The sequence below is a fragment of the Sylvia atricapilla genome, chromosome 1 (genome assembly GCF_009819655.1).
Source record: "Sylvia atricapilla isolate bSylAtr1 chromosome 1, bSylAtr1.pri, whole genome shotgun sequence".
Lineage (NCBI taxonomy): Eukaryota > Metazoa > Chordata > Aves > Passeriformes > Sylviidae > Sylvia > Sylvia atricapilla.
The window spans coordinates 85,877,201-85,900,741 of NC_089140.1; the positions used below are offsets into that span (position 1 = coordinate 85,877,201).

General features: G+C 40.3%; 1 protein-coding gene and 1 long non-coding RNA gene across 8 annotated transcripts in view; one reads left to right on the forward strand and one right to left on the reverse strand.

The window, feature by feature from the left end:
- LOC136366137 (uncharacterized) overlaps positions 1–665 on the reverse strand; it is a 1,047,166-nt gene extending 1,046,501 nt beyond the window's left edge. For all 3 annotated transcript variants that reach the window (XR_010744469.1, XR_010744470.1, XR_010744471.1), the window contains exon 1: positions 583–665. This is a non-coding gene — a long non-coding RNA (uncharacterized lncRNA). The remainder of the gene's footprint in view (positions 1–582) is intronic.
- The window catches only part of FHOD3 (formin homology 2 domain containing 3), a 368,131-nt gene that overhangs the window by 141,257 nt on the left and 203,333 nt on the right, over positions 1–23,541 (forward strand). The window lies entirely within an intron of this gene.

A 23,541-nucleotide genomic window follows, 5' to 3' on the forward strand; every position in this document is an offset into this window, starting at 1 on the left:
AGCATTGGTAAGCGGGGTGGGGGACAGAAATCTTAAGTAATTTAAGAAAATGGGAAATCTGAATTGTTTTGATTAATTGATGGAAAAATTAATTCCTTTACAGTTTCTCCTTCCCAGTGGTTGTAACCTGTAGATACATACAGCAGATGATTTGAGGATTTGCTTATTCTTTTTTTTTATGTTGAGCTTCCTTTATTTTTGTGTGGCTGTAGACCAGAACACTGGTTATTTGTAAGTACGTTTTACATAAACATAAGTTCACTGCTGTCAAGAGTTGTAAGGTTGGTAATAAATAAAAACTATGCCTTGGTAGGATTGACTCCCGTCACTGCCAAAGCAAGAAAAATAAGCTAGTGGCAAAATTGAGGAAAAAGATTCATCAGAGAACAAGTGAGCGAGTGGCCCAGCAGATGCTCTCCAGAACTGATTTAGAAAGCTGTTGCTTCATTTCAAAGCAATCTGCTTCAACCATCTCCTACGAGTCAAGACTGTTGTTTTTTATGAAACTTAGTAATCTGTTTCCACAAAACTAAACAATGAACTTTAAATTAAGCTTTAAATCGCATGGATTTTCAAACAGACCTAGAAGGAAAAAAAAAAAAAAAAAAAAAAAAAAAAAAAAAAAAAAAAAAAAAAAAAAAAAAAAAAAAAAAAAAAAAAAACTAAATTAATTGTGAATCCTGCCATCTACTCACAACTTCCACTAATTTTAAAGAAAGTTGTCCCTCTTAGAGTGATTGGGCAGCATGGCCCATCCTCCGTTTAAATACAGCACAATTGCCAGTTGTGGCTATAGCAAGCTCTGGTTTTGCAGTACCTTTGTATTGAGCTATCTGGCGCTTTCAGTTGTCAAGAAGGTAGGTCCTTCAGCATTTGGAAGTTGCCTGGAGATGCTTTGAACTTACTTAGGTATCTGAATAAGTCTAAAAAGCTGACATCTGCCTGTAAGTAGTTATGGAAAAGAATCACCTTGGGTTTGTTATAAGGAAACTAAACAGATTGTATTACTACTTGGATCCCTTCACTGGAGATCCCTACATTGTCTCTGTGCGGGCTGGCTTCAGTCAAGTGGGACATGGTACCTCAAGCACTATTTTTGTCTCTCCTTGTCACCTTGACACTGAAAGCAGTGGTGACTGCAACATGAAGCTTGTCTGAGTTTGACTCTCTGGGATAGAACTTGGAAAGCAGTAACGTTAGCCATACTTGTTCTTTAACAAGAAAATCAGCATCTCCCTCATTCTACACTAGGACAACTAAAGGAGAGTTGGCTCCACCAGCATGTGTTAATTAAACCCAAACTCCTAACTTCTGAGTTCAAAACCCCTCTAAAACCTATATGCTAATAATATTTGTGTTTAATGCATGCGATTTCGATGTCATTTGCAGGTTTGTTTGTTTGTTTTTTAATAGTGTCTGAAATTTAGGAATTTGTGGATTTGAAAGAGGGGTGTTTTGGGTTTAAGTTTGTGGAAAGAAGCATTGCAGAATCACTGTGGAAGTGTCTGGTTTTGATGGAAGACAGGACTTGATAAAGAAGTGTAGTTGATCAGACATGAATACTTTTATTATGCGTTATGGGAGACATTTATCCAAGAGTTAATGAGACATTCCAAGGTACATGATACACTGAAGACCAGACAAAAGACTCGTGATATCCTCCTGAAACATCTCTTCCTCTCTTAATGATGTTCTGGTAGTGCCCACAGGAGAGCAGTGTTCTCTTCACTGGTATTTGTAACCAGTCCAGGCTCAGAGTGCTTATGCTTCAAGAAGATAAATGATGGGAGAAAACTGAAAAGATTATTAAAAAATCCTTATTCAGTCAAAGCATGTTGTTCAGAATGTAACCTCCAAACCTGGACAGTATTAGTGAGCTAACTATTTTAGGCACCATAGCACAGTAGGGTTTTGGTGAGACTGTCATTCCTTAGCTAGAAATATAATATAAGTCTTCAAAGAATTTCTAGTCTGAGTAACAAAATGAGATACATTTTCGTCACAGAGGGACACAAGGTGAAAAGTTCAGGTCTGGATCCACTTTGGGTTTGGTCTATTTATATGGATACATCTGATAAAATGCAGCTGCAAGCTTCAGATTCGTGTTTCTCTAATGTTTTGGAGAACTTGGAGTCAGTTGGGTTTTGCACCTTCTGCCGTTTCCAAGTGTCTGCTGCTAGGGAAGGAGCAGTGCCACTGAACAGCAGAGCTCGACTTCTTATGCTGGACTTGTGTGGAAATCATGCTGTTTCAAAAGTAGATTGAAATCCTAGATCATAGCCATTGGAGCTAAAGCATCTTGACAACTCCCCCTGCACCCTCCTTGCTATTTTAAAATTATTTTCAACTCTAAAATCTGCTGAGTAATAAAGCAAGATGCCATCAGCTCTCTGATGAGGATCTGAACAGCGAGCAAATTACTGGCCATGCAGCTAAGTGAAGTTCCAAGTGCAACAAAATTTGTGAAGGCATTTGGCTCCACTACCCAGCTGTTTGAAAACCCAGGTGTAAGAGATGCATAGCAGCAAATCTCATACTTTTTGGGCTGGAGATTGGCATTTTACATAGCTGTGTGTGATGTGTCAGCTTTGCCTCTGCTCCTTTTAAAGTAAAACTAATCTGTTCTGAATATAAAAAGTGTTTGGTGCCATCCTGCATTCATTTAGAAATCTATTTACGTTTGACTTGTCCTTACAAATAAATCTGTAGTAAAACAACTTTAAGTAGCCTGTTCCAAAGCCATATCTGAATTTCTGTTAAGCATGAAAGTACTGTTCTACCCATTTTAAATATAAGAAAATGATTTAAAAATAGCTAAGCAAGGACTAATACATAACCTTTGCACGCAAATGGTATTTTTTTCCTTTGAGGATTCACTCATAATTATATATGCTGAGGAATTTAGTAGTCAAGGCATAGCCTGCTCGCAGGAGTATGATTGTGTTGGGGTTGTCCAAGTATACATCAGTTCTTCACCTCCCAGATCAATTTCTTTGTAATTAATTCTGGTCAAGGGGAAAAGATTGTGAAGATGCTTGTGTTTATAAATATAAGAGCCAGTGAGGCAATAGCTGATATGTAAGGAGAAATGTGAGTGCGCAGCTAGATGCATCTCCTATTTATCTCACATGAGAGCTGCAGCAAGGGCTTACCTCTATGGGATTAGCTTGCAGCTATCATTTGGAATACTTAATAAGAAGGTCCCAATGGGACTTAACAAGCTCTTTAGTGGGAAATTAAAACTTATCCAGACTTCACTGGCATGCTTGAGAGTTGGCACAGCCACAGCTGCTGTCTTTCATGCAGCATTGTTTTGTCATGCGAAGCACAAATCGTGCCAGAGTGGAGAAAAACGTTCCCAAATGTAAATGTTCTATTCTTCCATCTTTCCAGCACCAGGAGTGCTGTCTAGGGAGCTGTGATTAAATTTACTACCAGCACGATGATACAAAACACAGCATTGAGTTTGTAGCCCCAACAGTTCTTTGCATGACATGAAGAGAAGGAGGCACTGGAGAAGATAGACCTTTGATGCTGCTCGTCAGTCCAAGGGCAGTCAGTGCCAGTGAATTCAGCCTACCAAAAAACTTGAGTTGCCCTTAAGATCGTTCACAATTCATCTTAAGAAAAGCTCACATCTTTTGAGGAACTCTGCTAAGAAGTTATCCCTATACAAAGTTGTTTGTAAAGTTGCCCTTTATTGTCCATTTGGGCTGAGAAGGCCAGAGACAGAAGGTGTAGAGATGCCCGTGTGTGTTACCTGTTACCCTGTGCCAGGGAGATTTTGAGACTTAACATGGGTGTTTGCTTTCACCATATCCCCAGTGTGCTGGCTCCTGCCAACATGCAGATCCCAAAACACCCTAATCTTTAGGGGTGACTGAGCAGGAACTGTCCTGTTTTTCTCTCATTTTAGGGCTTGGATCCCAAGGCAGATGGACAGGAGACCCAGCAGACTGTGCATACTGCAGTACCAGAAAATGGACCAGGCTGTCTAGGTTGTTACCTGGTGTTTAATTAAAAAAAAAAAAAAAAAAAAAAAAAAAGTTTTTTTTTTAAATCTGATTTTATAACTCCTTACTTATTTGTAGGAAAGATCAGGGATTTTATCTGATAATTTTATCTATTTTTATTGTTTCTCATGAATATACTGCAGTAGGCCATGCTGAGCATGAAATCAGCCTTGTAAAGAAAACAGCTTGTTCCCATTATGACAGTATATGAACACTAAAAATGGGCTTTGTTAGTTACAACAGCTGAATCCCAGCATCCCCTGAAGTTATATTCAGATAATAATACAGAATTTCACATTTCTGCTTGGCATCAGAAATAAATGTGCTCTGTGGAAGTCAGCACCACAAAAGTTGCAGTAATAGGTGATGTTTATAAAATGTATTTTCTTGGAAGTAATCTCCTCAAGACTTTGTTGTAACAATGCCAGCTCCCAGATAGCATCATACACAAAGTCATCTTTGTAAATTACATCATCAGAAAAGTTTCACGTGTTATACCCATCCTCATCTGATGAAATCTGTGCCTCCATCAGCGAAGGATAATCAAATTCTGATGTGCATGGGTTCTAATACAAGTTTATTGAGGATGTCTTGGTCTCAGCTGATGAGTAATTCCATTCCATTTAATGCACTGATGTTTGTGTGAGTTACTAATTTAAAGCCTTACTTGCAATTTCAAGGAAATGCTTAGTCTGTGAGTTGTACCCATAATTTTCCAATGATCTAGCATTTATACTGGCACTAACAGGCTTTAATTGTAATAATGGTTATGGATGGAGCTGATACAAGATCAGATACCCCATCACTGGGTTCAGCAGAGATGAAAGCAAGAGTGATGGTCAGAATGGAGGATTTAGTGTCAGATGAAAGGCAGTCAGTGAATCCGACCAATAATCTGTACTGAACCAGAGGAAGACAAACAAAGCTAAGTAGATGACAGGAAGCAATTCGAAGGTTGAGCTTTGCCAGCCAGGGCCAGTTAACAATGATCTGAATATATCCGTGAGTCATTTTCAGGATATTTGTTTCTTCTTTCAGAAGCTGTTTTAGATATCTAAAGTAGAGAAATCTACCGAGGTTATATTTTTGTGTTGAATGCCAGAGATATTTGCACTGTCTCCCGAAATACGCAAAATAAAAGGAAAATTCTTTCTAAAATGTATTAAAAATACATAAAAGACAGTGTGAAGGCCTCATCTTAGATCCTGCAATTGCATTAAGTGCAAAGAAAGCCTCATATGTGTTTCTCAGCAAGATATATAACCATCAGCACACTTTTCAGTTGGGGAAATTAGAATCCTGAAAAAAACCCCATGCTTTAGAGAATCATTTTTATGATTACCATATGGGGAAGGTGTCTACATTTTAATATTTGTGCACATCTAATCCCACCACTGTCAATGGGATTTAAAATGCCTACTGATCAATGTGATACATATGGTTCATGTCATGGAGTGATTAATGCAGTGTAATGCAGTAGCCACTGTATACAGGGAAGCCTCCCATGTGGCTGTAAACATCTGCTTTTGTTATCAATGACTGGAGTCATCATAGTTGGCAAAGGGGAAAAACAAAACAAAGAGAAGTTTGCAAAAGAGACTTTCAGCTTTCATCTGTGTGGGGGCCCCTGAAGTGAAGGGCCCTTTGGGGAACAAATGGAGCTATGAATGTCTTCTCTCTCTAGGTATCAAGGAGATCCCTCTGCCCCCACCAAGTGGTTATTCTTAGCTGAAGGATCTCAGCTTCTACAAAGAAATAATTTTGTTGAACAGCCAGTGAACAGCAAGTTTTTGTGTGTGTGAGAGAGAGGAGAGAATTACAATACGAAGGGATACTGGTTTGCTTTAAACTAATGCTTCTGCTCCTTCTGATGATGTTCTTTATTGCTGGCACAAAAAAACAGCTCTGTTAGGCTGTTGAGTGTGGTGGGTACATGTGGTGAGGATCATCAAGATTCCTGCTCCAAAGAAGAAGCTTCTTATGTTGTTTGACGTGTTGCAGCATAACCCAGAGTGCTGTCTTTTTCAAGAGGGAGGTGTCAGGGTGTTAATTTCAACATCAATAGACGTTGAAAACATCACAAGATGGGTGTATGTCTTTTCAGTTCTCACTTTTCACCTCAAATCTGCAATGCCTGTGTCCCAAAGGTGAACCAACTTACCTCTGAGATTTGATGAAATGCCATTTTCAAGCCCAGTGTGTGTGCTGTGGTACCATGGCCTTTCCAAAACAGCAGGTGACATTTTCATCATTCTTCATTTGCAAAGTGGATCTTTCAGAAGTGAGGCAGCTCTGTCCAGCTGTGTTGTATTGTCCCATGCAGTCCCAGGAGGGAGGGACAGAAATTAGCCCATGTTGATTTACTTCCTGATAGCCTTTTTGTTGGGACAGGCATAGGAAGACGCTGCTGTGTGTGAACACATTGGTTTCAGTAGTTGGAACAGTAAGAAAAGAGAATCTAAGCTCTGGGAACTTACAGCTCCTGGTGCCTGGAAGCCTGTCAAATGTTTTAAACTGATGCTGCACTCAAAATATTCACCTGTCATAAACTCTGTTGGCAAACTCAGGCACAGGCACAATTGTGGCAATGATTTGCTCCCATAATCTTCATCTCTTTCACTTCTGTTTAAAATTAGGCTTTCTATTATTTTGATAATACATGCTGACAAGAATTTTGTGGGTGTGATGTTTTAATGTTTGCTGCTTCCTGTTGCTTAAACAGTAAAATCACTCTGAATCCACTGCAATGGAGTATAGAAATGAAAAGTGGTCTAAACTTTAACCACTTCATCAACATTTTTATTCGCTTACCTTATAGATCTTGTTACTCCAAGTTAATTTATAGATGCATGGGATGCCTCTTTTTAATACAGACCCTTTTTGAGTGTTTTGCCTCGTTACTAGCTCAAGTAATTCTTGTCATTTTTATGATCCTGCACTGATTGTATAATGCAGTCAGAAACCTCTTTAAAAAATACTTTTCATGGAAATGGTTACAGCTGCAAGTGGACAGAACATTCCTCGGTATCTTGATGTTGTTTGTTTTAATTGCACCATTAATTACCCTTTTCCCCCTGCTCTCCCTGAACACGTGTGCATGCATGTCCTCTTCCTCATCTTCATTTCTGTTGGATGTAATTCTTTCCGGGTAAATCCTGTCTCTTGTGAGCTTTTTTTGATATATAGGCTCTTTGTTTTAAGACAGCTGTAGCTTCAGGCCCACCCACACTGTGCTGTCCCCATTGCTTTGAAGCCAATATTTCAAACATAAAATAGCCGTCAAGTTTTTGCTTTGGTTCCGCTTGCTGGGGATGGCATGAAAACAAAAGTTTTTGTGTTTTGGGCTTTCATCTAAGTGAGCCAAATGAGTAAAAGTTTCAAGGATTTTAACCAAGGACTTGTCATGAAAGCTACTTTTGACTAAAACTAAAAAGTTTATCAAAAGGGAGGAAAGAGCAAACCAAATGTGTGCATACCATATCTGTGTAGCTTTTTGGTGATGTTTTTTGTGCTTTTCTTGTAGGTGAAAAAAAACCAAAAACAAAGGTCTTTTTTTCTGTCACTTAATCTCTTTCAATTTAGGCAAAACTGTGTTTGGGGATTCTGCAGGTTTGGTCTGTTGGGAGGGGGAGCAATTTGTCTCCAGACAGAACAAACCGGGATGACATCGGCTTACGCTGCTGGACCAGCACTGTCCTGCCCCATCAGGGTGGTAGAGAAATGTTGCCACATGAAGTCATTCCCATGCCAAAGCACTTACACAAACCTGTTTACAGTCTTTTGTTTTGTCCTTCAGAAGCAGTCTGAGCGAAAATGAAAATATGACCAAGGGACACACAAACATGTTTATCTGCAGTGGCACAAGTCTTTGGTGGGTAGGTAGTGCAGTGATGTTTTGAAGGCTGTAGCTTGCAAAGTAATTTCCATCCATGCAAAAGATTTCTTTTAGTTAGAATTTTCATAGGACAGTATCTCAAAAAGAGAAGGAAAAGGAAACATGCCTGGCAGTGTACTGATGCAACACAGTCTAGTCAGTCCTAAGGGACTAACTGCTAGGGAAAATTGAAGGCATTCAGGACTCCCAGCGGATTTACCCTGCCTCCAACAGATATGTAGCATGTCTAGAGTGCTCCAGCTTTGGGAATGTTGGTTTCTTTAGGCAAATTCTGATGTAATGATAGAAAAACTATGCCTGATATTATTGGCATGATAAAGTCTCATTTGTTTCGATAATCTTTAGAGAGACCATGTTTGCCATGTTCAAGCTCATCAATGAATCCAGGGCTTAGGGAACAATTGAATCTGAAGTTCAAATCCTAGGTTGCTTCTCACAAGAGCCTTAATTTCTTTTTTTTTTTTCTTTTCTTTTTTACTACTGTTTTCTAGTGTCTGAGATTTTGAAGTGAGACAGTTTTCTGATTGCTTATAGTTATAGATCTTCTTTATCCAGGGTACTTTACTTACAATCTGTTAACTATAGTCTGTTAATTGTCACAGTTCATGATGCAGGGAAGGCCAGCATGCCAAAGCAAAAGCAATTGAGGTGGGCATTGCTTTACATGTTTCAGGGCAGATAACTTTTCAGTGAAATGTCTCTTTTGGTATTCAAGTATTTGATAAATTACCAGCCATGTTATTGGTAGAGGAAAACAACAGTGTATTTTGGTCAAAAGTGTGACGAGAACAAGGTACCAAAATAATGCAAATGGCACAATATACTTTGATTATACATATCTGTTTGTATGTGTGCATACATTTCTTGCAAATTCATCTTGTACAACTCCTTAGCATTGATGATGGATGTGGTATAACACAGAGGACAAACTGGGTAGTTTCTGGCTATCCATAGCCTGTGATGTCTTGCAGACTTCTGTAAGGTGTGTTAATGTCCTTGAAAACAATGGAATATATGGAACTTTTTAAAAATCTGGGTATCTTTGTCAGTGTAAGTACTGTTAACTAATCCAGCTCCACAGAAGCTAAAAAATATGTATAAAAACACACTGCTGGGGTGTGGAAGTGACCTTGGACAAATATCATCTGTAATTCCACTCTTGTCCTTCATTGATTGCTAGGTTCGATATGCTCCGCTCTCATTGGAGCAGGGTTTGTTTCTGGTGTTGCTTTGTTGCGTGTCTTGTCACAAACGAGCTTTGCTGAGGATTGATAAGGCACCCCAGAAGCCCTGAGATGATTAGTAGCTAACAAATTCAATAGCAGACGTTTTTATGGATAGCACCTCAGAAGCTAGTCCCTTTCCCTCTGAACTTCTGCCTAGATCAGTAGCAAGTCAGATGTGATTCTCACTGGAAGAAATGTGTGTCTTGTAAATTAAGATATTACAAATGAAGTTCAGTGTTTCAATAATGATCTGCTTTTTTACTTGTTTCTAATGTGGTCACCTCTGCAAGCTATGCTAGGAGAAAGGACTAAGGAGTGCTGCAGGGCTCTCTTCTAGACTCCTCTCCTTGCTGTGCTCCACTGGCGTGGGCTGTCAGGTTGTGGCTGCAGGGGAGCCTGTGCATGGCAGGATGGCAATGGGTGTTTGCAGGGGAGCCTGTGGATGGCAGGATGGCGATGGGTGTTTGCAGCGAGCCGTGCGTGTCCTCTCCGCTCCTTCAGTGCCAGTGTTGGCACCTCGGGACAAGGCTTGTGGAGCTGGGTTCTCCTGGAGTGGCGAGGGCTCCTTGGGGCAGACCATGAATGCAGTGTGCTGGGTAGGGGCAGAGTTGCCTGCGTGTGAGCTTCTTTTTGACTCTCACATTCCCAGTGGACACTTGGCTTCCTGATCTCCTCCCTTGGGAGCACGAGGTGAGCAGGTCCCTGCAGCCCCCACGGGCATCGGGGCACTGTGAGGGCAGGCGTCCCACACAGGATCATGTCCTCTCTGAAATATCTGCCTCTGTGTGAAGGGCGCTGAAGTGTGTGACCACAGCTCATGTCCGTGCTTTGCAAACAGAGCCAAAAAAGCAAGCGGCTTTTGTGGGCCTTCATTGGTCTGAACTGTTGGGGAATTGTTCCAACCAAAATTAAAACTGCTTTGTCCTTGCTTGTAAGATGAGGAAAGACCTGCTGACTCTCATCTCAGTTGTTTCTCCTATAAAAATTTCCTGGATGCTGTTATGCCACAGGAAAAAAGCAGTTTCTCTGTATGATTTATTTAATTTGATAAGCTGTTATCTCCGTTAATTAGCTATGAAATACTACAAGACCAATGCTTTTTGGCCCTCCAAGACATGTATGACGAAGTGAAAGGAAAAATGACTCATGACTCAGAGATCATGATCTCTGAAAGAATAGAGGAGAAGATGTAAATAACACAGATATGCTTTTATAAAGACACCAGTCAGAGTAAGCCAAAGTTGCCTCCCATATTTTTCTTTAATTGTGTTATAGGAAATGGTTTTGAATTGTTTTATTTCCTAATAGTCACATCCTTATTAGCCTTGTGTTTTTCCTTCCCTTACCCCTCCTGTGGAGTGTGTTGTACGTGGGAATTTCTGGCCTGTAAAACTTAAGAACTCATGATAGAAAAAGTTTATAATTTACAGAATCGTTAGTCTGTGTTCTTGCCTGCTTGTCTACGTGCACATGCTGGAGTATCCCATGTTTTGCTGTTGATGTGGACAACATTTAGGATTATGAAGACTTTTTAACTGGCTATTTATGATTTTATTGGTCTTCATAAATTAAATGCTGCTTTTATTTTAGGCAGGACATGTCAAAATGCCAGAATGAAGGGATTGAGGGGGAAACTTCATTGTTCCCTTCAAATGCAAATTCTTTTCTTCCTCTGTTTCCTCTGCACTTCATGGGGTGATTGGCATAGCACAGAAGTTTGAACTCCCTGTTGCAGGGAACCCTATGCCATTAACTTTGTACTTAAATGTGCAAATTCCTTCTTTTTCTTTTTGCTGTTTTCAGAAACCAGTGAAATCATAGCTGATTTTTCTTACTTGAACCCTGGTTTAAGTTTGGGAAAAAGACCTCTGCTGCCTTTTTTTTTTTTTTTTTCTCTCCACAACTGTAGACGTTTTCAGTTTAAAGCTATCATCTGTGTGCATTCAGAGGTTATTTGTGTTCATTTTGTTTTCCCATTTTTATTGGTTTGATTCCTAAATGTTATCAGTGAGTTAGAGCTGAGCTCTTTTAATTCAAATGGCATAATGCCCAATCCTCTGAGATTAGCTGGCAAGCGATTCTGGGCATGGTGCCACCTGGCATTTCTCAGAAAGGGGCTGCTAATGAAACACCGGAAAAAAATAAGATTGTTCCAGACATGCAAAACCCTGAAGTTGCAGGGAGTGAGGAGTGACAGAGCTTTCACAAACACACCCAATATTCTGTGGCACGACTCGGAAACTACTCAGGAAATACCATCCTAATACCTCTGCAGAAAATTGATATTGAAGTGAACAAGTCTGAGTACAAATGAATTTTTCTTTTCTGAAGTTTGTGACTGGTTTTTGGCACTTGCATTCAGGATTGGGCTCTCTAGGTTGTCTGCAGTGCAGCTAAGCCTCTGAGAGCTCTCAGCTTTTTAGGACCTGCAGTTTTGTTCTCTGATTTGCCTCATCATGGTGCAGCCCCACAGTTTCCCACAGCGCCAATCTTAAGGCTGAAGATCATATCCTTCCTGGGTCCTTAGTTACAATGAGTATAGGCAAACTTCTTTGGGATCCTGTCTTGGATCTTATGAAAGTTTGTTAGCTGCGAGAGACTTTGAATGCAGTGTTTCCAGTCTAGTGATTGACATTTTCTGATAACAACTTTTATTTCATCAGAAAACCTCCAAAAAAGCTCAATGCTTGGGTAAGTAGGTCCCAAGACATTTAGGGCTTTATAGGTCTAGACTAACATCTTAAAACTAGCAGGCTACCCAAGCAGGTTATGCATCATGGATTTAATATGCTCATGAACTAAAGTGCCACTTAACAAACAAGTTGCCAAATTCTACATCAGCTAAGTTTTCTGTACACACTTGAGAGGTTGTCTTACATACAGCATATGACAGTAGGCCGTAGGGCACTTATTTGCATAAAAAGCCTTGCCAAGAGCAATAAAAAAGATGTATACAGTAAGAAAGTGTTCCTCAGTCAAAAGAATAAGGATATTGTTGGGTTTTTTCTTAAAGTCTTTTGTCCCTTCAGCTTCATTGGCTGCTTTCTGTATGAAAGATTAGTAGTGATTGCAGACTGGGAACATCACTGAGGCAACCTTGAGCAACTGGTTATTCGTGGTTTTCCTTCTGTAGCTGACAGTAATAATATATCCTGCATTTCTTCTAAGAAGCCACATTTTTTTCTGTTTTCTGAATGTAATGGAATATAATCATACGTGCAAACCCTATTGTTTTTTGCTGGAGCTGTCTTCTGTACTCATCCCTTGTCATCATCCTTATTTCCCAGTGTCTCTGTGTAGGCTTTCGAAATAATAATATGGTGGGAAGTGAGGGAGACAAAGGGGTCATATCCATACTAGCCTTTGGAAGATAATGATTCTTAAAGGCAATAGCACGACACCATTGACTTAAGAGAAGCAGGGATTTTTCCAGTTTTTATCTTGGCCTCACACTCCCAAGACACATCTGATTCCTGAAGAGAGAAAGGACAGGGACTTATTTACTCTGAGGTCTGCACTAATCAGCCTGTGCTGTCAAGTTAAAGAGTGATGATGTAGTTCATAATGGTTTTTTATATCGTTTTCCAAAGGGGACAAAAAGTAACATTTGAGGTAGCCAAAATATGCAGCAAACAGTTGAGGGTTTGCCAGGAACAGTGAAAAGATCTTGAATTCCTGCAGCACATATGAACTATATTTTTTTGAATCTAGGAAGCCTAGATAGAAGACAGGATTTGGTCCTTTTAATGTTCTTGCAGGCCTTAGCTGTTAACTTGGTTCTAGTTTCATAGCTACAGACTTGTGTCAGTTTGATTAATGAGCAATGGAAAGTATGCAAAAAAAAAAAAAAAAGAGGAACAGTGAAAGATCTTCCTTCTGCAAGAGACAAGAAGTAAAAAGGCAATAAATACAATGCTTGTGTTCAGTAATCATGGAAAGAATAGCTCTTGTTTTCCGGTTTCAGGATCTGATTCAAAACTCCATTGACTTGGTATGCCTATACTAACTGAATTTGTGAATTCATGGATTTTATGCTACTATGTTTTTTCTTATAACTGGGAACTAAAAAAAAATCACATTAAGTAGCTGAGTGTGTGTAATGTGTGCTGTAATGTGTGCATTTTGCATGGGGGAGCACTTTGCACAGCAGCTGGCCGTGTTTATGGTACAAGTGACAATTCAATCCATGTAGTAATTAAGCTTTTCTTATCACATGGAGACTCCTAAAAAGAAACAATTGTATTTATATGTGTAGAATATGTATATTGTATATATAAGAACTTATAATTTATATAGCTAATGTGTGTATACATTATGTGTGTTAATATATATCATATCCATGTGTATATAGATGTTCTTCTGATTAATTAGATATGTAGAGAGAGGTAGAGCTCTTTGCAGCCAGTGACCGAGTTAATAACAAACAGAGAAAGATTCTGAATGCTTTCGTGTGGCTTTGGTCAAATTACTTAGAGGTGGAAATAATCAGTGGTTGAATTAAGCGAGAGGCCTGATACACACTGGAAACCCTCCATCGTCTGTCAGATGTTTTACAACTGTGATGAATGAGTTTGGATAAATAACGCAAACATGTGTTAAGTTCAGGCCGGGTTCCGCATGGTATGATAAACAGAAATTGTGCTTGAGGAATGTTTGAAAATGTCAATGTCTGGTAGGGTGGTATGGTTGGAGCACTGTAAGGATAGCCTTTTCTTTTACTCTAGAAACTTGCAAACTTGCCTGGAAGCTTCCCTGATCCAGCAGAGGATGGGGCCATATGGAAAGGAACCCCATAGCCTGAGCGACTTTTCATTAAAATTATTTGTTGTAAAAACTGTTGATGTGGAGATGTTGAGGGGGAAAGTTGGGCAGGAAATCATTCCAAGTGAGGCTAGGAATGCTCCAAGGTCTCTTTTACCTGTGTCTCTGCAGAGAGAGAGAGATGAAGAGCTGGTTGGTTCCCCATTGTGCAGCACATCACTGCTTGGAGAGGCATCAGCCAGCTTTTATTTCAAAAAGAGGAGATGTGTTGCTAGAGCAGTGGGTGGATTCACATACCAGCTTCTCTCCGGCTGCAAATCCGCTTAACTGAACTTACTGATTTCCAAACAGAACTCAAGAGAAGCATCTGGCACGGAGGTGTGTAGTTGTTGTGTTTGGTGATGGGGGTGAAATGATTGTTCCAGTATTGGTTTCGTATTCCCTCTCAAAGATCCAGCCATAGTGTTCTGGACCCTATAAGCATCAAAAATCATGTTTCTGGAAAATCTAGGATATTTTTCAGCTATGAAAATGGGGGAGAATTTCCAAAAGGGAAATTTTTACCTGATGTATCAGTAAAATTATCAGTAATTTCCTGTGTTTAATACATGTAGCTTTGGACACCTCTCTTCACCCTAATCATGGTACTAGGAAAGTGGAGACATACCCTACTTTTACATGATTTTTATACGGATGTCAAACACCAAAGCACTTCTGCTGTTAAATCTTTGTGGTCTGACGTTCAGGTCCTTAGGGGAGTACAAAGGTGTCTCCACTTCTGGAAAAGCCTTTGTATTCCCAACAGTCTGAGTGGTAATAAAAGATAGCAACTGAAGGACAAAGAGATTGCTCTGGAGTACAGGACAGCAGCAGCTCTCTCTTGCTGGGCTGCTGTGTGCAGTGTGTGAAGCTGGAGGCTGTTGGCTGCCCCAGGGTGTCACCTTTCTTCCTCCCCTGTTAAGCTGCTCAGGGTGCCTGTGCCACGTTCCTGGGGTGCCTGTTCTTGTCCCTCCTGCTGTAAGACATGGGACAGCAGATGGAGCATCGATGTGCCAGCCACCTGCACCCCCTGTGTGCCAGTGTGACCCTGGAGAAGGCTAGGCACAGAGTGCAGCAGCAGTAGGGAAGTGAGTTGTCCAGCAGGTAACAGGGATCTCTAAGCCTCCCCGGCCTACTGCAGGAGGACTGGCCATGTGCTTCATCTTCATCTGACATCTGCATCAGATGAGAGTCATGCATTGGCATGGATTTAGCCTGAGATCTTCGTGGTTCTGTTCCAGTTTATTTGTGGGGTTTGATTTGCAGTTGCCAAAATGGTGTGTTTTTCATATGTCCCAGCAATTTCAGAATGATGGGAAACTTGCTGACCCTGAATTACTTTGACATCTGCTAAAAGTATTTGTGCTGCAGTCTTTCCTTCTACACATCTGATATTTCTTCATTCTCCCTCTGTTGCAAATCCATCTCTGTAAATTTAATTTCTGTTAATTTAACTATATCCTTCAAGTATTCTAAAGAAGCATCCTTCCAAAAACTCTAAAGTGTGTCAAGACACATGGGAAAAGGCAGTTAAAGTTATTAGAACAAAGCTGGTTAACGAGCTTATTGTTTTTAACTGAGTTCACGTCTGCTAGGAACTGAGACTGTTACCTAAGGGATTGTTCTTTGTTGCATGACTGTAACAGTAAAGCAAAGCACTAAAGCACTACTTTGTCTCTTGAAATGCTGTTTCCCCTCCTACTCAAAATCAGTAAAGCCTCGATTGTATTGCTGTGTCTGGATTTACACATTTAAAAATGTGAATTGATTAGAGAGTGTACACAAGAACAGGGAGATGGAAAGACGAGCTACAAAGTAAAGTTCTTAACATAAGGAAGAGGCTGTTATATCAAGATACTGCAAGAGTTTCAGACTGAGGAGGTCTGTATATTGAATTTAATTTTTTAAAAAAAACCCCAATATTGTCATTACTAGATGTAATGAAAATTTGAAATAAATATCCTGAAGATGCTATTGCACTTACGTTGGAATTGTTTGCTTTATTCTCTTTTTTAATTAATTTTGGAATAAAAAATCCAAAAGATGCAGTCCCACTGGATTCAGGTGCCACCTCTAGAAGCTTTCCAGAAGGGATCTTCATGATAGTGTGGATTTCTGGGGGGTGCTGAAGTACAATTAAATACTAATCCTTAGTATTGAAAGTGTGTTGCAATCACAGGCACATCTACTGTGTTTTGTGTGTGAGGATTTTGTGGTAGATTCTTGGTCTTAGCCACTTCAAATGATCAAAACCAAACCCCTAACTCTGACTTGGAACCAGTTGCCTCCAGCAGCAGGGCTGTAAGACCGGGAAGTCTCACATGCACATAGGCAATTCAGGTTCAGGTATTTAAAAATGCACACATCATTTTAATTGCTAGCAGCAATCAGAGGAGAAGCAGCTTTATCAGGTTTTCAACATGAGCTACTGCTGCTGTTCCTCTTTTGTCTGTTTCCTTCCTATCAGATGAACAGTTTTATCCTTCCTTTCCAAATTTTTGAACAAATTGATGCTTCAGCACATTAATTAGGAGGCTGAATCCTCTGAAGGGAAAGGAGTAGTTAAGTTCTGATGCACTTGTTGAGGCTGGACTTAGGATCACTGCAATAACTTGGCCTTGGAGATAGCATCTGACGTATTTTGTCATCTATTATGCAACAGAAGAACTTGATATGAGCTTTAAGCTCAGGAGCTCATTCAGGTTCTTGGCACAAAGCTGTGATGTCTTTCCACTCAGACGTTTTGCCTTTTGCCAAGCTGTCAGCACAGATAAGGCGTCCATAATTCAACGTATACTGAGGGTGTGCCTAAATTTTTTGTCTTTTTGTGGTGATGGGTTGCTATAATTTTCTTGTTGCTCTTTGTTTACTAATACTGATTGAACAGAGCAACATGTTGGCACTGTGTTTAAAATAGAATAAAACCAGAAAACTCAGATCATGACTAGCATGTTCTTATTAAATATTTCTAATCTAGGAAGCACTGGCTAATAGTGCTCGTTTAAGCACAAGCACACAGGTCAGCAACTCAGAGACCAAGTTGTAAACTGAAACAAACATTAAAGGTTGGTCTCCACATACTTTTTAAAATTATAGTTTGGCCTCAGTTTTGCTGCAGTAATCTCTAAAGAAGCAGTAAGTTCTTCTGTATTATTTTCTTTTCTAGCAATTTCCCCCAGCACCATTCTCTTGAATTATGTAACCTATATTTTAGCATAACAACTACTTTCCTGCTGTATTACTCTCTAGGGAACAATTTTGCATTAGTGGGGGTATGAACAAGATCACCTCTCAAGTCTTTTCCGTCACCGCTTGCTCTAATACAGTGCCATAATATTTGACCTTGTTACGCAGCCTTTTCCCTTTTGTAACCCTTTGACTTTTACAGAAGAGCGGTCATAGCATTTTTGGGACATGCAGAAGTGCCCTCCTTTGAAGCTGTCAACCCAAAGTACTGTTTCCTGCACTTCAGAACTAAAGAGCATATTAGTGCCTTTTGCATTCAAGTGGAGAGGACCTCTATAAATAAATCATTGTAGGGAAGTACACTATGGTGCCTGTTCCATAGCTGAAATAAGTAGGCTGAAGAGGCTGAGGCTCTTGATTTTGTTAATATGTTGGAAAGGCTGTAACTTTTGAATATGACTTTTTCTTTCAAGGAAGGAAGGAAGGAAGGAAGACTGAGCTGATGGAGCAGTTTGCTCTGTGTGCATAGACCTACACAGTGATCCCATGAGTTCAAAGTTGTCAGTAAGCATCAGACTCACTGGGAAATGTAACTGTAACTGTAAAGTGGAATTCTGTATTCTAGCTTACAAAATCAGAAAGGATACATAAGAGAAGCAATTTGGAACTGGAAATAAAAGCTGTGGTGATTACCAGATGGGAAGTGGATTCTGTTCCAGTCACAATTTTTGGCTCATAGAGAGCAGGAAAACTTTTTGTGGCACTGGCCTGCAATATTTTCCCCAGCCAGACCCTAAAAGCCAGTTCTAAAAAAGATCTTTTGGCAATGAACACCGCATGCATTTTCTTTATCTCTCCAGATACAACTGATTTTAAAAGCCTGGGGGGGTTAATCATGGAAATTCGCAAACTATTCAAGTTTCTTGGGATTGTTGCTGTTGCTTTCTGTTTAGTTTAGTGATTCCTTGTTGATGCTGAGTTTTAATGCCCCACTGATTTTTACTTCATATGTTAGGTAGAAGCTGCTCTTGTGCTCTCCTGCTGTTGGGCTTTCTTACTGCTTATGTCCTTTTTTTCCACAGCAGCAGTCAAAGACAACAGGTTTCTGCAGTAGAGAATTGGGAAAGCCGTAGTGAGCAGAGACATGAAAAACTAAGAGGAAAAGTACAAGCCCTTTTTGTCAGGCAGCTTCACTCTGCTCTCAGCCCACATCACCTTATATGTCCTTTCTTTTGCTTATGAGCAAGCAGGGTCTAGAAGTGGGAACATTAAGAGGAAGTTCTGACACCATCAGTTTTTAGGATCTTAACGTAATGCAGTGCAACATACAGAGAAAGCCCCATCTTCCACAGCTGTAAATGCCTGGATCCAGCAGATGAAGACTAAAGTTTCCTTTTGCACTTAACTATATAAACACTTGCTGCATTTTAACATCTTCCTTTAGTGTAAATGTATGGCATTAGTTTGCCATAATGTGTGCAGATAGCACAACAAATGTTATTCCTAGTTCCATGTGGATGGGTCTACAGAAGTAAAAGGATAGTAATTTAGAGCTCTGTAAAGGGGAAACTGGCTAATGGTTTATCTATGACATGTGGTTTGCTTCAAACCAAGCAGAATATGCAGAAGTTTAATAGAAGTGGTCGAGAAGAGATCACTGTAGTCCTGTTATGCTGCCAGAGGGGTTTTGGCTGGGGTAGAGTTAATTTTCTTCATAGTACCTGGTTTGGGACAGACTTTTGGACTGTTTTGGATTTCTGCTGAAGACACTGTTGGTGATCAGGGATGTGTTTGTGACTGCTGAGCAGCACTTAGGCAAATTCAAGGCCTTTTCTGCTTCTTTTACCACCCCATCAGGGTGGGAGGGGAGTGCACGAAAGCTGACCCCAGCATACCAAAAAGGGACATTCCATGTCATATGGTATCTTGCTCAGCATATAAAGCTGGGGAAAGAAGGAGGAAGGGAAGAACATTGGGAATTAAGGTGTTTGTCTTCCCAAGTCAGTGTTAGGCATGATGGAACCCTGCTTTCCTGGACATGGCTGAACACCTGCCTGCCCATCAGAGGTGGTGAATAAATTCTTTGTTTGGCTTTTCTTGTGTGGGTGGCTTTTTCTTGTACTGTTAAACTGTCTTTATCTTGCCCACAGATTTTATCACTGTTACACTTTCCATTCTCTCCTTCAGCCCACTGGTGGGAGAGAGAGCAAGTTGCTGCCTGGGGCTTAGCTGCCAGCTGGAGTTGAACTATGCCAGTGGAGTAGGCCAAAGACTGGAAAGTACCTTCTACCAGATATCTGCATAAAAACTCCCTCTTTTAAATCTCATGGAATTATTTAGATGGTACTGTAGTTTATACTGAACCTCCAGCACTGATTAGCACCTAGAACCAAGAGCAGGGGAGTCACCAGGACATTCAGGAATGTTGTGTTCAGAATGAAAAGGACCTGTTGTTGCATGTCTTTGATACCTCATCCTCAGGGTCATCATCTTTCTTCTTGATCTTCTGGACTTCTCTTATATATTACTCATTTCCCAAAATTGATTGAGTCCCATTTCATATCTCTTAGAAACACAGAAGCAAGAAGTGAGAGAGAACACTTGCACCTGCAGGAGCAGATACTTTTTTCAGTGATTTTAAACATATAATCATTCTTGTGCTGACAGTTTTATGTTAATTCCCTTGTGATAGAAGTTAAGACATTTGGCATTTCAGAGGAATAGTCAAAAAAGATTAGCTCCGACCCATCTTCCCAGAGTGAAGGTTTGGCCTTTTGTACTCTCCTTGTGGAAATCCAGGGACGGCTTCTGCTGGGTAATTTCTGCAGTGTCAGGAAAGCAGACTTCTGCTTTCAAAGAGGCAGAAAATCCCATGTATGAGTGTATAGAAGTGCTGGCCGAATTGGGTAATTTTCATTCCCAGGGGAGATCCTGCCCTAAGAGTTCTCCCTGCTTGTCAGTCCAAACCCACAGGCTCCCTGGGGTTTGCAGGTGGCTCTTTGCACTCTTCACTTTGAGCCTCTGCCAGCATGGCTTTAGGGTATGGGATAGGAAAGGGTGTCCAAGGCTATTTTGTCTTTCCCTCCTCCCACTCCCCACCTGCAGGTCCTTTACAGAGAAAGGGAATAAGGATGCAGGCTTGAAGCTGAGCTCTTCTCATATGCAGGCGTAATAGGATCCTTTCCCGACAAAGGATCCCCCTCTCCCAGTGGGGGCAAAGGACCCTGCTCGCTGAGGGGACCCACTGTCCCAGATAATTAGCTAAGCAGCTGCTGAGTGTCTGAATGAAAAGGAGAGTAGGGAGGTTTTTTCTCTGCCGGGGAGCTGGGGCAGCATTCCTTGGAGGCAGCCTGCACATTCCTCCAAAGCAGTCAGTGCTGACAGTGATGTGGGCTCAGCTTCCCGAAATTTGTACACAGTCACTTGCTTGGCCTGAGGTCCTTCATTGTGAGAAAGCTCCTTTCCTGCACTAAGTGCTGATCATTTATCCCTGGATCAGTGGGAGAATACGTAGCTTGAGTTCACATGTGACATGTTCCACTAATTAATGCATAACCATTTATCCAGACAAAATAAGGTCAGATTCAGAGGGAAAAAGAGGAAATTTGTAAGATGCAAAACGAAGTAATCTCAGCAGAAGCAGCGATTGTGTTAATGCAATAGTGGACAATATGCCTGTGAATGAATCCCTTCTTCGTGCATTTTCTAGGGGGTCTGGGAAGAAAAGGAGAGTGCCTTGTCTGGCCAACACATTTATGACTAACTTTCGTGGACAAAAGCTAAACTAAGAAAAGAGCCTATTCTTGGCACAGGACCAGGTCTTTTCTTAGAGAACTGCTTTAATTTGTTTGACATAAAGTGAAAGACTGGCACACTACGCTAATTAGTTTTATATACAGTTGTTTTATAGATCTGCAGCACTACATGTACCCGTGGGCCTACTTGAGTGAAGTCTACCAGGCTGATTCCTGTTGCCTGTTCACAGGAGTGGACCCATTTGCCTGACTTCTTGCTGTATTGCTCGAATTTTTAGTTTTACAATTGTATACATTCATTCAGATAGAATAACATACATTTAACATTGGAATAGCGCAGTAATAAATTTAGAAGTGTGGCATGGGCATTCACAGAAAGGAATGAATGCCAAAATTTTATACCATTATAAATACTTTCCTTTGTTCTTTCAAGTTTTGGTGGTGTGTTTTTTTTTTTTTTTTTTTTTTTTTTTTGTTGTTGTTGTTGTTGTTGTTGTTGTTGTTTGTTTTTTTCCCATCAGTGCTGCTGGAAAGGTAGGCAGTTCATTTAAATTTTGAAAGCCTTTTAATTTTATCACTAATACTTCTTCTAAGTGAGTATTTAAAATAATATTTTACTCCTTTTTGTAGGGAGAGGAGTTAAATTTTTTAGTTTCTAAGTACTGGGTAATTTGTAAGTGGCTACTGGAAGCCGGAGAATATTGCTACTTCTGACCCATGCAAGGTAAAAATGAATGGCAGGAAATGTTTCAAATGTCATTTAAGTGGATCTGCACCAGGTATCCTGCTAATGTAATCAAATATGGAGTTAATCTCCCTTTTATGTTTTTGTAAGGAAAGGAGCTTCATCTTGAAATTATAGTTTAAAGAAAAGAGGCATGGACGGGAGACATGGAGGTCATTCAGGCAGCAGCAAGTGAAGCAGAGCAACTCCCATTTGTGCTCAGCCAGATGTTCACAAGCCTTTGCCAACAGCTCAAAGGGCTGATGCTGTATAAATTACTATATCCCAGGGACTAATTCAATGGGTGTGATGGAAGAGGAAGGGAGGAGGATGGTACCCTGTCGGTCAGAGGTCAGGTGTAACACGTGGGACTGAACCAAGCAATGTTCAGCCAGTTCCATCTTTTCTTTTACCGCTGTGGATTGAAAACACTAATTTTTTCTCATAGAAGGCAGAAGTCAGTGCTTCAGTTAAGAATATAAGGACAAATAATTATTTTCTTTATAAAGTCCCTTTTCCCACATAGTAAAGGAGGTGAAAACCCAGTGAAATTTGAGCCTCTGACAGTAATATTTGAAAATATGGAATCCGTTTGAAAGCTGCAAGTTGTCTGATAGAATACCTTTAAAGACTTCTCTTCCTTTTTGAAAAGATGTTGATTTCAAACTAAACTGCCTTCCTTCCACTGCTACATTTGTACCAAATCCCCCTGTAGGAATCCCTTTTCACTTAGCCTGGGTTGTTCTTCACAAAAGTAAAAAACAAGCAAGAATATAGAGTAATAAATAATACTTTTCTTTTAGAGCATAAAGGCCTCTCTTAACCAAAGTTCTGCCATTGCAGGAAAATAGCCACTTGCAGGTTGCTTGCCTGTCACACATGTCTGTCTCTACCACAAGTCTGGTTATCTATGATTTTCTGCCTCTAGAAACAAGTGCTGAGCTAAGGGAATCTACAGGTTATATATCTGAGGATATACACCTCCCTGCTATGATGTGAAGGATAATTTAATAAATGTGACTCTTGGTTCTTGCAGAAAGGTAAATGAAACCGGGCCCATACCAGTACCTGGTTTTCTATCAGTTTCCAAAGAGTTGACTGATTTTGAACATTTGAGATTGGCAGTGCTGATGCTTTTCAACTTTGTGTGATATCTTGAAGTCTGCAAATTGAAAACAGGGTTTCAAGGTTAATGGAATATCAACCCTGCATCCCAAACAGTGTTGCTCTATCAGCGGGAAGCCCATGGAGGGGTAGAGTGCCTTTCTTCCCTAAGATAAGGAAATAAGCAGTGCCCTCTAGTGTTAGTTAGTATCAGAGGGAACCACAAGGAGAATTTTCTGTCATCTGTGTATATACAATTAAAACTATTTTACAGCTGCGGATGCAACTCTTTATTTCTTGCAGAAAAGTAGTAAAAGTGGCTGCAATAGCATCACTTATCAGGACACAGCTGTCAAAGCCACTGTCATTAATAGGTAGATGAAGTCTATGTGTCAGATATCACAAACTCCCTGACCTACAAACTCACTGACCTGTTTTATCTTACCTTGAAGTATATGAATGTAGAATGTCTCCATCCTGCACCTGGTCTGGTGAAGGACAGGAAATGTGTTTTACCAAAGGACCATGGAAGTTTCAGGGAGAAGTGTAGCAGCACATGTTCCTGCATGTTGAAGTTCAGAGGTTTGTTTTCTGGTGTGAAGCATTCTGGGTGTACATATTCAAGCTTATCTGAATATGTACCTTATAGCAAAGCAGTGAACATGTGAGTCTTTTGGACTGTCCTTGGAGCACCTCAGAATTTTCTGGGTTTGGTGATAGTAGCAGGCTTGACTCCTGTTTCAAAGCTGTAGGCATCATTTGTTTTGGTTACAGACAACTCTCCCAGGGAGGTACTGTGGCAATTAGTCACCTCTCTGCTTTAACATGGAAAGTTATC